A 15,029-nucleotide genomic window follows, 5' to 3' on the forward strand; every position below is an offset into this window, starting at 1 on the left:
AATACAGTAGAAAACAAAAAAAATATCACAGATTTTTTGAAACATTTTTATTTTTTATTTTTTAATTTTCTTTTGGGCTGGGCCCAGCCCGGCCCATGTGGCTGGGCTGGACCTAGCCAACATACGCAGCTGGGCTGGGCCTAGCCAGCCCAGCCTAGTCACTGGCCCATGCCAGTGACCAGCCTCCCTTCTCCATGCACGCGTAACACTTTACGCGTGCATGAACAGTGCGAAGGTAATTAAATTACCTTCGCACTGTTCATCATCTTGCTTACAATATAATAACAGAACAAAAAGAAGAAACCACAGAGTGATTGCAGCGTTGGTTTCCTTACGTTTTCTTTTCTTCTTTTACATACTAAACATGCATCATCTCGTCATGCAGGAACTGTGACATCGAACGTACCTGGTTTCGAGAAGATGAAGATGACGGTGGTGCTGTGTTATCTACGTCACCGGGTCCTCTGCTTCCGTTTGGTTTGATTACTCTGCTCTTCCTTTTGCTTTCTCAATATTTCTCTGCTCCCTCCTATCTCTTCCGCTTTCATAAACTGTCTCACTCCTATTTTTTCTTCACTGTAGCCTCATTCTTTCTACTCCTTTCCCCCTCTCTCCTTTCTTTTTCCTTCCCCCTGTTGTTGCAGCTCTTCCTCTGGCTTTTATAGCCAGAGGACACCAGCAATTTTGGTAAGCCGGCGTTCATCACGGTGACAAGGGATGTCAGCCGCGATACCCGCCCCATTGATTCGAGAATAATTCCATAATCGTTGCTAACGTCTCCTTCCATTATTGTCACCAATTCACAGCTGTTTGAAGACCATTAATGGTGGAAACGACGCCGTTTGGGTTCTTCTAATTTGGCCCTTGAAGTTTTCGCTGTTTTATAATCAAACCCCCCCGACAAAATTGTAATTGGATCCCTTGATGTTAGCGCCTTTTCTGGTTTGATCCTTGGTCTCGAATTGTTTCAATTAAGTCCTAATTGTCCATCAAACTTCAATAATTATGCAATTAAACCCCTGATTTGATCAAATCAACTCTTTAAAATTACAATTGGACCCCAGAACTTTAATTTCTTCCGATAAAAGCCTAAATTGACTTACAAAAATCAATTTTCTTGCAATCAAACCCTCTATAAATTCAATTAAACCTTGGATAAAATTTAATTGAGTCCATAAACATCTGATTTTGGACTTTTTTTCCTCAAATTGAATTTTCCTCATCAACAGGGCTCTCACTGTCAAATTTCAATCTTTTGCATTTTTTGAATCTCCTCAACCAATTTTGGCATTTTTTCGGCATTCCAGCAATCCTTTTCTCACTCCTATTATTGTTTGGATTTCTTTTGATATATTTTTTTGTATTTTCTCATTTTTATGTGAACCCAAAAATAGGTAACAACAGATGCCCCCTCTTTACAATGCTTACGAAGCAAAAACATCATCAATGTCTTGCATAGTAAGCTTGTAAAGAAGAAGAAAAAAAAAGAAAAAGAAAATGATCTTATTATCTTGGGCCATCTGCTGTTTTTTTTTTTTGAAGAAAATTGGTCTACTTTCACGGGCGACCTTCCCACACACACTCATTGGTCTATTTTCACGGGCGACCTGCCCACACAGTCACATTGGTCTATTTTCAGGGGCGACCGGCCCACACACTCACACGGTCTATTTTCATGGGCGACCTGCCCTCAAACTCACAGTGGTCTATTTTCACGGGCGACCTACCCACACATGTTCATCATGGTCTATTTTCACGGGCGACCTACCCACAAATGTTCATCCTGGTCTATCTTCATGGGCGACCTGCCCTTCCACTCACACTGATCTATTTTCACGGGCGACCTACCCACACATGCTCATCCTGGTCTATTTTCAGGGGCGACCGGCCCACATGGTCTATTTTCACGGGCGACCTACCCACAAATGTTCATCCTGGTCTATCTTCATGGGCGACCTGCCCTTCCACTCACACTGATCTATTTTCACGGGCGACCTACCCACACATGCTCATCCTGGTCCATTTTCAGGGGCGACCGGCCCACATGGTCTATTTTCATGGGCGACCTGCCCTTCCACTCGCACTGATCTATTTTTACGGGCGACCTACCCACACATGCTCATCCTGGTCTATTTTCAGAGGCGACCGCCCCACATGGTCTATTTTCATAGGCGACCTGCCCTTCCACTCACACTGATCTATTTTCACGGGAGACCTACCCACACATGTTCATCCTGGTCTATTTTCAGGGGCGACCTGCCCACACTTCATCCTGTTCTATTTTCAGGGGCGACCTGCCCACACATGTTCATCGTGGTCTATTTTCATGGGCGACCTGCCCTTACACTCACATTGGTTTTTTTTTTTTTTTGAAAATTTTCTAATGGTAGGGTTCTTCTCATTTTTCTTTCCGTTCCAAGGTCACAACAATGATTCTCTTTTATTATCAGCTCAATGATTTTTTTTTGTTTTTTTTGTTTTTTTTTTATGATTTTCCTGTAAAAAATATGTGTGCAATGCTTTGAGGTTAGATGACATGCATGCATCCTTACCTGATTTGAAATATAGGTCCCCCCTCTTCGATGTTCCATCGTCATAAGGTGCCTTTGTTTGCTAACCAAAGCCTTCTTTGCTCTTTCCATGTACTGGCCCCTTCATGTGCTAGTCATCCACTCCACTATAAATGCAGCGCCTATCCTAGGTTGTCTTCGATGATTACTTGTTTCACTGTTTATCAAGCTTGATCAATAGGTTTTCTAGTGTCGTCCTCATCTTAGATTGTTAATCAGCCATCAAGTTACCTCCAGTATGATCTGAATTATCTTTCTTTGAACTCCATTGTCCTCAGTTCACCAACTCATCGTTTAATCATTTTTTTATTGCCCCCTAGCTGATCTGAATACTGCTTGTTTTTTCTTTTTAGGGTCCATTGTATTGCCCCCAGCTGTTCAACTTTTCAAGAAGTGTCGAGAAGTATTGATGTCACTTCTGTCAAGATTTTGCAAACTCGATCGGTGCTCTTTTTGTTTGACAATCTTTCTTGTTCGGGAATCAACTCTCATATTTCCAAGATCATGCCTATTTCAAAGTCTAATTGTTGAAATCAAATCAGAGAGATGTCAATATTTTTTTTTTTTTGAAATTCAAGCTTCTTTGGTCAAAAACCCAACACGCGTCATTCAATACATGTAGTCCTTTGATTATCTTGTATTTTGACAATAGAAATTGACCCGTCAAAAGATCAAAATGGCTTTTTCCATGGTTCTTTGTGTCAATTTTAATCTTTGATCTTGGGTATATCTTTTGATAGTCTGTGATGAGGTGACCTTTTTGTGAATTTCAAAAACAAGATGCTAAAGTCAGAACTCAGGCTTTATCAAGAAAGGTTTTTTTTTTTTTTAAGCACTTATTTTATCAGCATGCATAATAACAAGTAACTTAATCCATGAAGCCACGACTCTTATGGAAAAACTCTTCAAGCTTTGAGAGCGTCATTTATCGGTTCAAATTGCTTACTTGATTAAAAAGGGCTTTTAAAAGCATGTAATGTAGGCTATGGTTTATGGCTATGAAAGAAAGGAATTTTACAGGCTCAAAAGGTGTTTGAGGGCTTCAAAAACCTAAGATCAACATCAATTATTCATCATTTCTCTTTCTCTTGTTCTATTTGTAGAGAAAACGACATATAACCTTATTAACCTCAAATATCAGAATTCTCTTAACATATGTCAGAATGCAAATCCAACTTTTTCTTTGATGAATAATCAATCTCAATCATCTGATAACATCAGGAGTTTTATCATGGATGCCAAAAGTCATGTTTGTAGCCCAGATTTTTGTATCGACTTTCGACATTTGTTGTGAAACTTCTTTTATCTTTTATAAACTTAATAGGCATTCTCCTTCCTTTATCTTTGACTTGCCTTTAAGTGTAGGCAATTTTTTTTTCTTTTTTTTTTAATGGCTTTCACATAGCCTTTCTCACAGTTTTTTTTTTTTTTAACATGCCCCCAGTCTAGGTCTTCTTTCTTTTAGCTCTCTCTCAAATGTTGGACTTTCGTTCTAAGCCTTCCCTTTCACTTTTGTCTTCTCTTATTTGCCCCCAGTGTGGGGTGTGATCCTCGTCAGGGTTTCTTTTGAAAAGAATATTCTATCAGGCTCAAAATGGGATTGCAAATGATATATTTCCAGTATTGTGAAAGGATAAAACAAAGATAGCCTTTTTTCATTTCAAGCAAGGACGGTGTGAACCGATAAATTTTGACCTTGTCTAGTGTAATGATTTGGACTTGCAAGAACCTTGATTCGCGAGTCCATAACTACTGAATCCATTCCATATCATTATGCATACTGCTAAAACTTAGCTACATGGTGGGTGATTCAGTTTCATGTGTGAGCTCAAAATTTGTTTGGTCACCCCATATCATTTTAACAAGCATCGAGTCATTCTGAAATCAAAATACTTTTAATCTTTCTAGGTTGATTAGCCTTAATTGAATGTTGGAGTTCGATCAAAATATTTTGTCAAAAGTAAAATGCTAAACATCTCCTGACTTCAGAACAACAAAGAGACAAATAAAAGACATGTTTCGTTAAAGAATGAGATGTGATCCCAAAACAAAATGCAAAATGACAAAATTCCATAACAATATAATTGACAATTCATCGTCATTCTTGAACCAGCTTTCATAGCAAGCATTTTCAATCACTTGTCATTCTGAAGATGTTCGTGGGACAATATAGCCAATGACATCACCTTTCACAAACTCAACTTGCCTCTTGCTCATCCACCTCCAGAGTCATCTCTCATCATTGTTCTGGAATCCATGACAGAACCTTCAATCTTTCCCCTCTTTATAGCTTGTTCAATTCTTTCAGCAATCCTCACAACTTCATGGAAATGTTGAGCCGAGCTTCCTATTAAATGCGCATAATAAGGGGATTGAAAGGTGTTGGCAAACAACATCACCATTTTTGTATCTATCAGTGGAGGTTGAACATATGTTGCCTTATCTCGCCATCTTTGCGCGTATGCCCTCACAGACTCTTGGTTTTCCTTCTCCATAGACATTAGGATGGTTCTGTCAGGAGCAATTTCAAGATTGAACTTGTACTGCTTAAGAAAAGCCTCCACCAAATCCTTCCATTTCTTAACTTTAGCATTGTCCAACCTCATATACCAGCTTAGGGCAGATCCCGTCAGACTATCTTGGAAAAAATAGATCAACATCTTATCATCATAAATCACCTCAGCCATTTTATTGCAGTAAGATCGAAGGTGCGTGTTTGGACATTCCAATCCAGTGTATTTGATGAACTCTGGTATCCTAAAGTTCTTTGGTACTATGATGTTTGGTACCAAACACACTTCAACTGCTCGCATGGGATCAAACCAATCATTACCCTCAACTGCTCTTAATCTTTCTTCCATAGCAGATAACTTGTCGTAGTTCACAAAATCAGTGGATCTATTGCCAGGGGGTCCATCTGCTGTTAAATCCACGGTGATGGGAGCTTGACTTGACGGGATAGGGGCGATAGGCACAAAATGTTGTTCTGCTGTTGAATCTGCCCCCAAGTTTTGAGATGTCCATGGGACGTGGATTGATGGTGTTTTCACAGGAGGATGTGCAAAAATCCCCTTTTCATTTTTGAAGCTCAGCACTTGTTCAAGCAGATCTGTAAGTCTAGCTACTTCACCTTTGATGCTCTCAATTTCATTTTGATAATGGGCCTCTAATTGAGCTTTTTCTTCATTATCCATCTTTCAGGTGTAGCAAATCTTGGATGGGGGACCTATGTTTCAACATGGCAACATGTATGATAAATGTATGAGTATGTTCCTATATGATGAGTTCGCCCTTCTAGGGTTGACACATAGTTGTCACCTTTGCATTTTGATTTTTGCTCCACAACAGAAATTTCCTGAGTAACGACCATTGTGTCAACCACAAGTCTTGAGTTCAAGATGCTTCAGGAAGGGTTTACTTTGATGCAAAACAAAAGCTAAAACACACAACCTAAGAACAGGTTATATTCATTAAGTGAGACAAAAGGTTGGTTGACTATCTAGTCTCAAAAGGGTCTCATATCTGCCCAGTGATGATCTTCGTAAAGACAGTGTGGGGGCGTTGCAAGGAACAGTTAAGGCACGTATGCCCACCATTACCAAGCAGGCACTCAGATATGAGTTGGGTGTTTCACGCATCTGAACCCTGACCAATAGTCATAGGGCAGATCGCTAATTCCCCACCTAACTTAGAAGCTTGTGTGTGCTTTCCAAAAATTAAAGTATGTGATGCATGAAGCAGTTATATACAATGCATGAATATATATGTACAGAAATTAAAGCATGTAAAATAAATAAATAAATAAAATAATCTTATTAATAGAAAACACGCAAACTAAACAAAACACAGTTATCAGACAAAAACAAAGCTTAGTCCACAAGGTCTCCAGTGGAGTCGCCATTCTGTCGCACGTGTGCGGCGTCGCGGCGAAAACATCCACCCTCAAAATCTTATCTTATGTGGCAAATGTGGGGAGACAAGGAATTCTTGTCTCTTATCAATGAAAAATTGGAATGGGAGTCGCCACCTAGTATTTTGGTCACTAGGAACCCTAACTAGTCTCAGAGATTGGGTACGGGGACTGGTTGCGTAAAGGAAAGGTATTAGCACCTCAAATACGCCCTACCTAAGGTAAGCTGCATTGTTTTATTGTCTGATACAATCTAAGGTGTTGTCGTGTTTTCTAGTTGTTGGTTCGTCTATGGTTTAAGAAAAGTCCTCCTCGGTAAGGAGATCCTTATCTTATCAGGTAATTCTGACGGCAACAAAAGAAATTTAATATCCGGAATACGTCTTACGTATAAGGTCGTAACCCCAGATATTAAAACAAAACAAAATAATTTTTTTGAAATTTTTGAAATATTGGCCCAATTCTCGTGACTTTAATAAACTGGTTATTAAAGCCAAAATGCATGCTAATACATATTTTTGAAATTTTCTTTGTTATATGAAAATACAATATGATTTTTTTCTATTTTTATTTTTGAGAGACTTGGCCGTATGCATTAAAACAAAATTATTATTTTTATTCTATTTTATTTTTTTGTTTTACCGAAAACCGGTATTTTAACACCAAACTTGTATCTTTACAGAATAAAAATACAAACCAATGTTGATTAAAATACAGTAGAAAACAAAAAAAATATCACAGATTTTTTGAAACATTTTTATTTTTTATTTTTTAATTTTCTTTTGGGCTGGGCCCAGCCCGGCCCATGTGGCTGGGCTGGACCTAGCCAACATACGCAGCTGGGCTGGGCCTAGCCAGCCCAGCCTAGTCACTGGCCCATGCCAGTGACCAGCCTCCCTTCTCCATGCACGCGTAACACTTTACGCGTGCATGAACAGTGCGAAGGTAATTAAATTACCTTCGCACTGTTCATCATCTTGCTTACAATATAATAACAAAACAAAAAGAAGAAACCACAGAGTGATTGCAGCGTTGGTTTCCTTACGTTTTCTTTTCTTCTTTTACATACTAAACATGCATCATCTCGTCATGCAGGAACTGTGACATCGAACGTACCTGGTTTCGAGAAGATGAAGATGACGGTGGTGCTGTGTTATCTACGTCACCGGGTCCTCTGCTTCTGTTTGGTTTGATTACTCTGCTCTTCCTTTTGCTTTCTCAATATTTCTCTGCTCCCTCCTATCTCTTCCGCTTTCATAAACTGTCTCACTCCTATTTTTTCTTCACTGTAGCCTCATTCTTGCTACTCCTTTCCCCCTCTCTCCTTTCTTTTTCCTTCCCCCTGTTGTTGCAGCTCTTCCTCTAGCTTTTATAGCCAGAGGACACCAGCAATTTTGGTAAGCCGGCGTTCATCACGATGACAAGGGATGTCAGCCGCGATACCCGCCCCATTGATTCGAGAATAATTCCATAATCGTTGCTAACGTCTCCTTCCATTATTGTCACCGATTCACAGCTGTTTGAAGACCATTAATGGTGGAAACGGCGCCGTTTGGGTTCTTCTAATTTGGCCCTTGAAGTTTTCGCTGTTTTATAATCAAACCCCCCCGACAAAATTGTAATTGGATCCCTTGATGTTAGCGCCTTTTCTGGTTTGATCCTTGGTCTCGAATTGTTTCAATTAAGTCCTAAATGTCCATCAAACTTCAATAATTATGCAATTAAACTCCTGATTTGACCAAATCAACTCTTTAAAATTACAATTGGACCCCAGAACTTTAATTTCTTCCGATAAAAGCCTAAATTGACTTACAAAAATCAATTTTCTTGCAATCAAACCCTCTATAAATTCAATTAAACCTTGGATAAAATTTAATTGAGTCCATAAACATCTGATTTTGGACTTTTTTTCCTCAAATTGAATTTTCCTCATCAACAGGGCTCTCACTGTCAAATTTCAATCTTTTGCATTTTTTGAATCTCCTCAACCAATTTTGGTATTTTTTTCGGCATTCCAGCAATCCTTTTCTCACTCCTATTATTGTTTGGATTTCTTTTGATATATTTTTTTGTATTTTCTCATTTTTATGTGAACCCAAAAATGGGTAACAACAAAGATATAGATGAAAAAAAAGACTATTATGTTCAATTGTATGAACTCAATCTTGAGGACTTTAGTGGCCTAGAAGACGAGGATGTACAAAAGAAAGGACTTAACACAATAAGACCAAATGAGTTTGAAAATGAGGTTAATGAAGAATATATTGAGTTTATTTTAATGGTTGAGGAAATTTTTAAGAAACTCTTAAGTGGAATCGCTTAAAGAGATAAGTTTGGTCTTAAAAGAGTCTCATGGTATTAATCCTTCTAAACTACATGATTCCACACTTACCATTCTTGATGTTATAGGTTTAAAGCAACATATTGATCTCTTTGATCCCTTACCTCTAACATGTAATGAGAAAGATGAAGATAATCTTAATTTACTGGGTTATATCCAAACTATATCTACTTAGGCTTTGAATAGTGTTTATTCCACTCCATACCCTTAATCATATATTGTTCATAGTTACAAACCTAGAAAGGTTATAGATTTTTTTCCTATGTCTCCTCTAACTTAAATATTTTATTCAACTGAGTCTTTTGCATATAGAGTTTATAATATACATGTTGATATCATTTAACAAATTTAAGCGAGTAATGAACAATACAAATTTCAAGTTGATTTACATAAGTATCATGATGTACTCAATGCTGAAGATTATTTCATGATACAGATTAGACTTGAACGGTGTCTTTTGAAAACTAGTCATAAATTGCAAATGAGTAATGCTAGACCATTCAAAGTGTTGCAAATGATTGAATCAAATAATTATGTCATTAAATTGCCACTAAACTTTGATATTAGTTCTACTTTTGATATGAATAATCTCGTTATATATAAAACACAATAGTCTATCTCTGATGCTCCTTTTAAAACCATTGCCCCATTGTCCTTATCTTTAGCATAAAAGGAACATATTAGTACTATTTTGAATGTACAAATTGTTTTTACCAGGAATGGTGAACTTCAGCAAATCCTAGTGTATGAGCTACACGACCAGATTCAGACTATACTTAGATTATCAAAGAAACATTACAGCAGTTTAATCCTTATCTTTAGGAGCGTTATCGGAGCCGCCTTGACCTGTACTTGACGGGGTCGAGTTCTTCCAACCCCGGGTGGTGAGGACACCGAACCCAAAACATTATTTACGCACTCGTATGATCATAGACGATGGAGGATAATCCAAACCATTAAGAGATTGGGATGTTTTAGTTTAATTTATATGAACTTTTAGTTGAGGTTTATTAATTGAGTTTTATTTGTTGGGTTTGATTTAATTATTATTGGGTATTTTATTTAGTGGATCATAATCCCAATAGCTTGTTTTAGTTAAAATTTTAGTATTTATATTCTACTTTTCTAAATATTATGGAATTTTTGATGAATTAATTAAAAAATTACGAAGTTGTATATTTTCCAATCCTCATTCTTCTCTTCGTTACTTTTATTTTTTAGCTTCTTTTTTAAAATCTTGTTTCTTTTATGCTTTAATTTTTTTAATTTATTGTTCCGCATCAAAGAACCACTTTCTCTCAAACTCTCTCTCTCTGCTCCCTCACACTCTATTTTTTTTCCCCACCCAAAGACGTTGCTGCTTGAGCTTGCTGGAGATCATAGCTCAAAGAACTGCCACCTAAAAAAAGAACTTTTAGCTATCGCACCACTAGTCGGTTTCGTGGTGGGGAAAATTGTTTATTTTGCCACAGTAGTTGCGACCGGCTTCACAGCGGTTGGGCTTTTTTGAGTCTAGCTGCCAGGCTATGACTTGTGAGTGAGGAGAGGGCTAAAGTTTTGGACTCCTTGGTTTTGGGTTTTCTAGATGGTTTTGCAAGAGTGTAAAGGGAAAAGAATGTTCCGCAGCATGTATTTTGGAAGAATGATTTGTTTAAAAACAGGGAAATTAAGACAGTAAATAGAAAGATCAGCTAGAATTTCAACAAGGAAAAAACCATCAATTTGAAAAATAATGTATAGTGGGAGAAGCGCCTTTATAACATGAAAGGAGTGCAGATATCACCTCCCCACTCCTTCCTCTTCTTTATAAAGTTATCCATTGCATTTCATGCACAAACAATTTATTCTGTTATGGAAGCTCGCTATTTTCTCAATTTTTATGAGCATTTCATCGCTTTATTGATTCATAAAAAGAAGTATAAATCTGACCATTCATTAAAGAATAAAAGACAAAACTTACTTGTCCCTCGCTCATCTTTCTGAAGCCAAATCTTCTTGTCCAGATTGTCTCAGCTGCTGGTAGCACCAGTTGTTCCACATTCAGGGAGCACAATAACCTCTCAATGCACGAGAATAATGGATTGAAAAGGGAGTTGAAAGCTAAAAAAAACCAACATTTCATGAGATGCAATGTACCTTACAGTCAAAAGCACGCAATACATGCCCCCAAATTCCTGGTCAAATATATTTCTCCTGCATAAAGCTAAAGAGAGAATTTTAAAGTTCTGAAAGTCCTGAGAAATTACAGAAATTAGAGGCGGACAACCAGAACCAGCAATTGATGCTGCTAAACTAAGCTTGTAAATTCTCTTCAGAATGTTCTCATCTCTCAATACTCCAGTTCGTTGAAAGAAAAAGTGATTGAGAAGTGAAGACAGAAGGATAGAACAACAGTCTTCTACAGGTGTAACATGGGAGGGGATGAATGCACAAGGGAACAATTGAAAATAAGAATCCTTCGTTCCAATCCCTTCATTATCATGAATTAAAATTTAGGGGCCATAAAAAAGGGAGAGATTTTCTCATTTCTCTTGTTCGCAATTCCTATCCTTTTACAGGTAAGGACCTTTCTAATTGTCCTATCATCTTCATCATCCTTGACATTGCAAGATTTAAATTATTAGTTTTTCTCAAGGTGGACGGACAGCATAAGTTCCTCTTCTTTTCCCTTTCTATATTGATAGCGGAGAGCTAATGATTCACATGAGCTTTGAAAGGAGTTTCGTGAGGTAACATTCAGCATTTTCTAAAAGCTCTTCTGTTTCATGTTTTTATTTAGAAGGTTCCTTGTCCATTTTGTATTTGACTCGGTGCTCAATTCAACTCATCTAGACCAAGACTCAATTCCAAACTAGCTGGGGCAGACTTCAAGGATCCACTCCCCCTTTCCTCCATTTTGTTCTGTTCTGAGCTAAACACTTAATAAAATGAATTGGACTCTCCCCGTGAATTAAATGTGGACAATGCATTTTTCTTCCTCTGTAAAAGTGAAAAATATGTAGATTTCTTTTTCTCTTTTGCAGAGAGGAAGAGAGAAAGAAATAAATAGTAAAACAAAACTTATTTTTTCACTTCCCAAACCAAAATTTCTCGCATTAATATCTACCTCAACCTCCAGTTTTTATCATTTCAATAAATGCACCCAAGAAAAAAGACATCTAAAAAATGATATTGAAGATGAAAAAAGAACAAATTAAAGGCAAATTCACACAGTTCTCTGCATAATAGCTGCTTGTGTTAGTGGGAAAAGGAAGCAGACATCCAAGAAGGCACACAAGAACTCACTCGAAAAATTGCAGCAGCCCCCGAAAAGCAATGAAAGATCTTCTCGGCTGCGACTCTTTCCCGTCAGAATTTGCCACTGCACATCATATGCAGCTTCATCAACAAGTAGTCCTTTCTCGACATGCTTTCTATTTATGATATTTAACAGCGAAGCAGGAATTTTCTGCACTCCAGTAGAAACAGAATTCCGGAGAGCTACATAGATATTATTGCAGTCCTGACAGCAGAACCAATTATCTTCGGGGATTTCCTATGGCGAAATATTCAAGAAAAAAATAGTAAATACTCCTGGAAGATCATAAACACAAGCTGTTTTGAGATAATGGACTTACTTCTAGATCACATAGTCCACTTTCCCGCAAGCAACCAACATGAAACTCCTTTTTCGCACTGAAAGAGAGCATGACATTAAGACACCTATAGTAAGAAAAGCACATAAAAAGATTATACGAACCAAAAGCAAAATTTGATGAATGACTAAATTGAACTAAAAGACCAAGGAAAACTCAAAAACAAATCTGTGTTCATTGACCGGTAGGAAACCCTTCTACAAAAAGCACTTGGGGCTTGGAGCTCTTGGTTGCTAGGAATTCTATATTAATGGAAGTATTAACTAATCTATTACTCTACAAAAGCTCTGTAATCCTTAATAACTATTAATTCCATCTCCGATAATCAGCTGCTATTGTGAATTTCTTATTTCATCAGTAACTCATTGCCCTCTCCTCGTAAAGTTGCCACAATGATCCAACGATAGGTATAATCAACCATATAACTTAACGCTCAGTAATCTTGACTTAGAGTATGAAAATTTAAGCAAGGACATTCTGATCTCGTAAAATACAGACCTTACAAAGACCACGATGCAAAAGTTAAAAAAATTACATCCTTGATGATATATATAATCGTAAGAGTGACAAAAAGGTCGTTGGCCAATTTTATACTTGCATCAAGTTCTTTTCCTAAAAAAAATGACTTCCTACTATTTGCTAGGGTAAAATCTATTAGAAATTTCAAGAGATTTAACCTGCAAACAACACAATCACCAACATTATATTCTGGAATTTTACCAACTCGAGTCAGCCGGATGACAGTAGGTCTTGCAAAATTGCCTCCGTCAATTTGGACAATGCCAAGCACCTTCAGGAGTATCCTGTAAATCCAAACATGCTGCAGCACAAACAAATACAACATGAAATGGACAAGTATTCTTAAAAAAAAAAAGGTAAACTTCAATAATTATAAATCACAATGCACTATTTAAATTGGGGAGTAATCTCTTTTTTTTCCACCAACGAATATTCGAGAGCAGAAAAAACAGTTTGTCTGTCATGTGGAACTTGAGAAAAAAATGCACCAGCAGAAAGGGATATGGGTTGAGACAGTAAGACAAGTAAAAGCAGCCCAACCCACCTAGCATGGAGAAGAGATTCTTATATTATGACAATTTAAGCATGCAGAATGAATTTGAAGGCAGTATTTCAGAAGGTGGAAAATGCAGGGGAAAGAAATAACAAGAAACAAGTCTCGCGAGTAGAGAAGCAAATGAAATGTTTATAAACTATACAACTGAAAACAAGTAGAAAACAAAGCTCCGAGTAGTGAAGAGAACATTCACCTGCATGAAAAGCGCGGGGGCAACTCTGACAAAACATTAGATCCCCTCCATCTCCACCTTCTGCACACATATCATCACCAATACCTGTGGTAATGTTTTGTCCATTTGCCAACGAAATAGCTATATCGTGGAGGCTCAGCCCATTAGAAGTATAAATGTGACGGTAGCTGCAAGAGATAGCACTTGATTATGAATAAGAAAGAGGTCAATTAACCAGGGAAAGGTCCATCTACTTTCAAAGGCTACTCACGGCTGACGCCTGGCAGACATTCCAGCATGAGACTCAAACTGTGAAGGGCTAATCTGTCACCAATAAATTAAGGGAACAATGATGAGTGGGCTAGTGAGAGGGCTGCGACCATCACATGCAGCTCCAGATATGATGTTACTATACAGCATAGCAATCTTACCTCTACTTCACAACAACTACAGACAATAAATACCATGACCCTGCTTGTAACCCCTTAGTATTTTCTGGAAAAAAAAAAAAAATCATTTCTTTCTACCAAACTGCTCAAACTTTTATATTAATTCTACTTTTAATATCAAAGACCTTATTAAATATAAAATACAACCTATCTTTGTTGCTCTTTTGATATCTCTACCTCATTTACTTATCATTAGAACAAAAAAAAAAAACATATTAATACTACTTTAGATATACAAGTTGTTTTTATCACGGATTGCGAAGTTTAGAAAATCTCAGTTAGGCGATTAAATTCAAACTATAGTTGAATTACCAGAGAAACATCATAGCAATTTGATCCTTGTTGAATTAATAAAGATATTAAACCCGCGACATAGTTTACATATCTATGTACAATCTATGATGACAGGAGACACCCCAACTCTTGTGCTAATGAATTTTATTTAAGATTATTTATGAAACTTAATTTAGTTACTGTCAAATATTTTATTTAGTGAGTCATATTAGATTTTATTTTGGTTTTATTTGTTATATATTTTATTTAATAAGCTACGGACCCAATAATTTATTCTAGTTAAAGTTTTAATTTTTAAATGGTAAATAACTTTTAATAAATTGAATAAAATTTACAGAACTGCAAACTTCAGCATTCTTCCTTTTCTTCGTCTTTCACTTCTCTTTATTTGACTTCTTTTTTATCATTTTATTTCTTATTAATTCATCTTCTTAATCTCTTTTATCCCGCATTATGAATGAAAGCATGCTTCTATTTGTTGATAGATATTCCTGTAGCTGACAAGATCACGAGGATGGATGACAGTACACAAAAGTGGTAGAAAAGGAGAGATCTAAGCAAAGATGAGAGAGAAGACCTGAAA

At 37.1% G+C, this 15,029-nt stretch overlaps 1 pseudogene; it reads right to left on the bottom strand.

Annotated features, from left to right (window-relative positions):
- Positions 1-12,026: 12,026 nt before the first annotated feature.
- Positions 12,027-14,170, bottom strand: LOC7489327 (increased DNA methylation 1-like; annotated as a pseudogene).
- Between the last annotated feature and the right edge of the window lie 859 nt (positions 14,171-15,029).

The sequence above is a fragment of the Populus trichocarpa genome, chromosome 9, assembly GCF_000002775.5.
Source record: "Populus trichocarpa isolate Nisqually-1 chromosome 9, P.trichocarpa_v4.1, whole genome shotgun sequence".
Taxonomy (NCBI): domain Eukaryota; kingdom Viridiplantae; phylum Streptophyta; class Magnoliopsida; order Malpighiales; family Salicaceae; genus Populus; species Populus trichocarpa.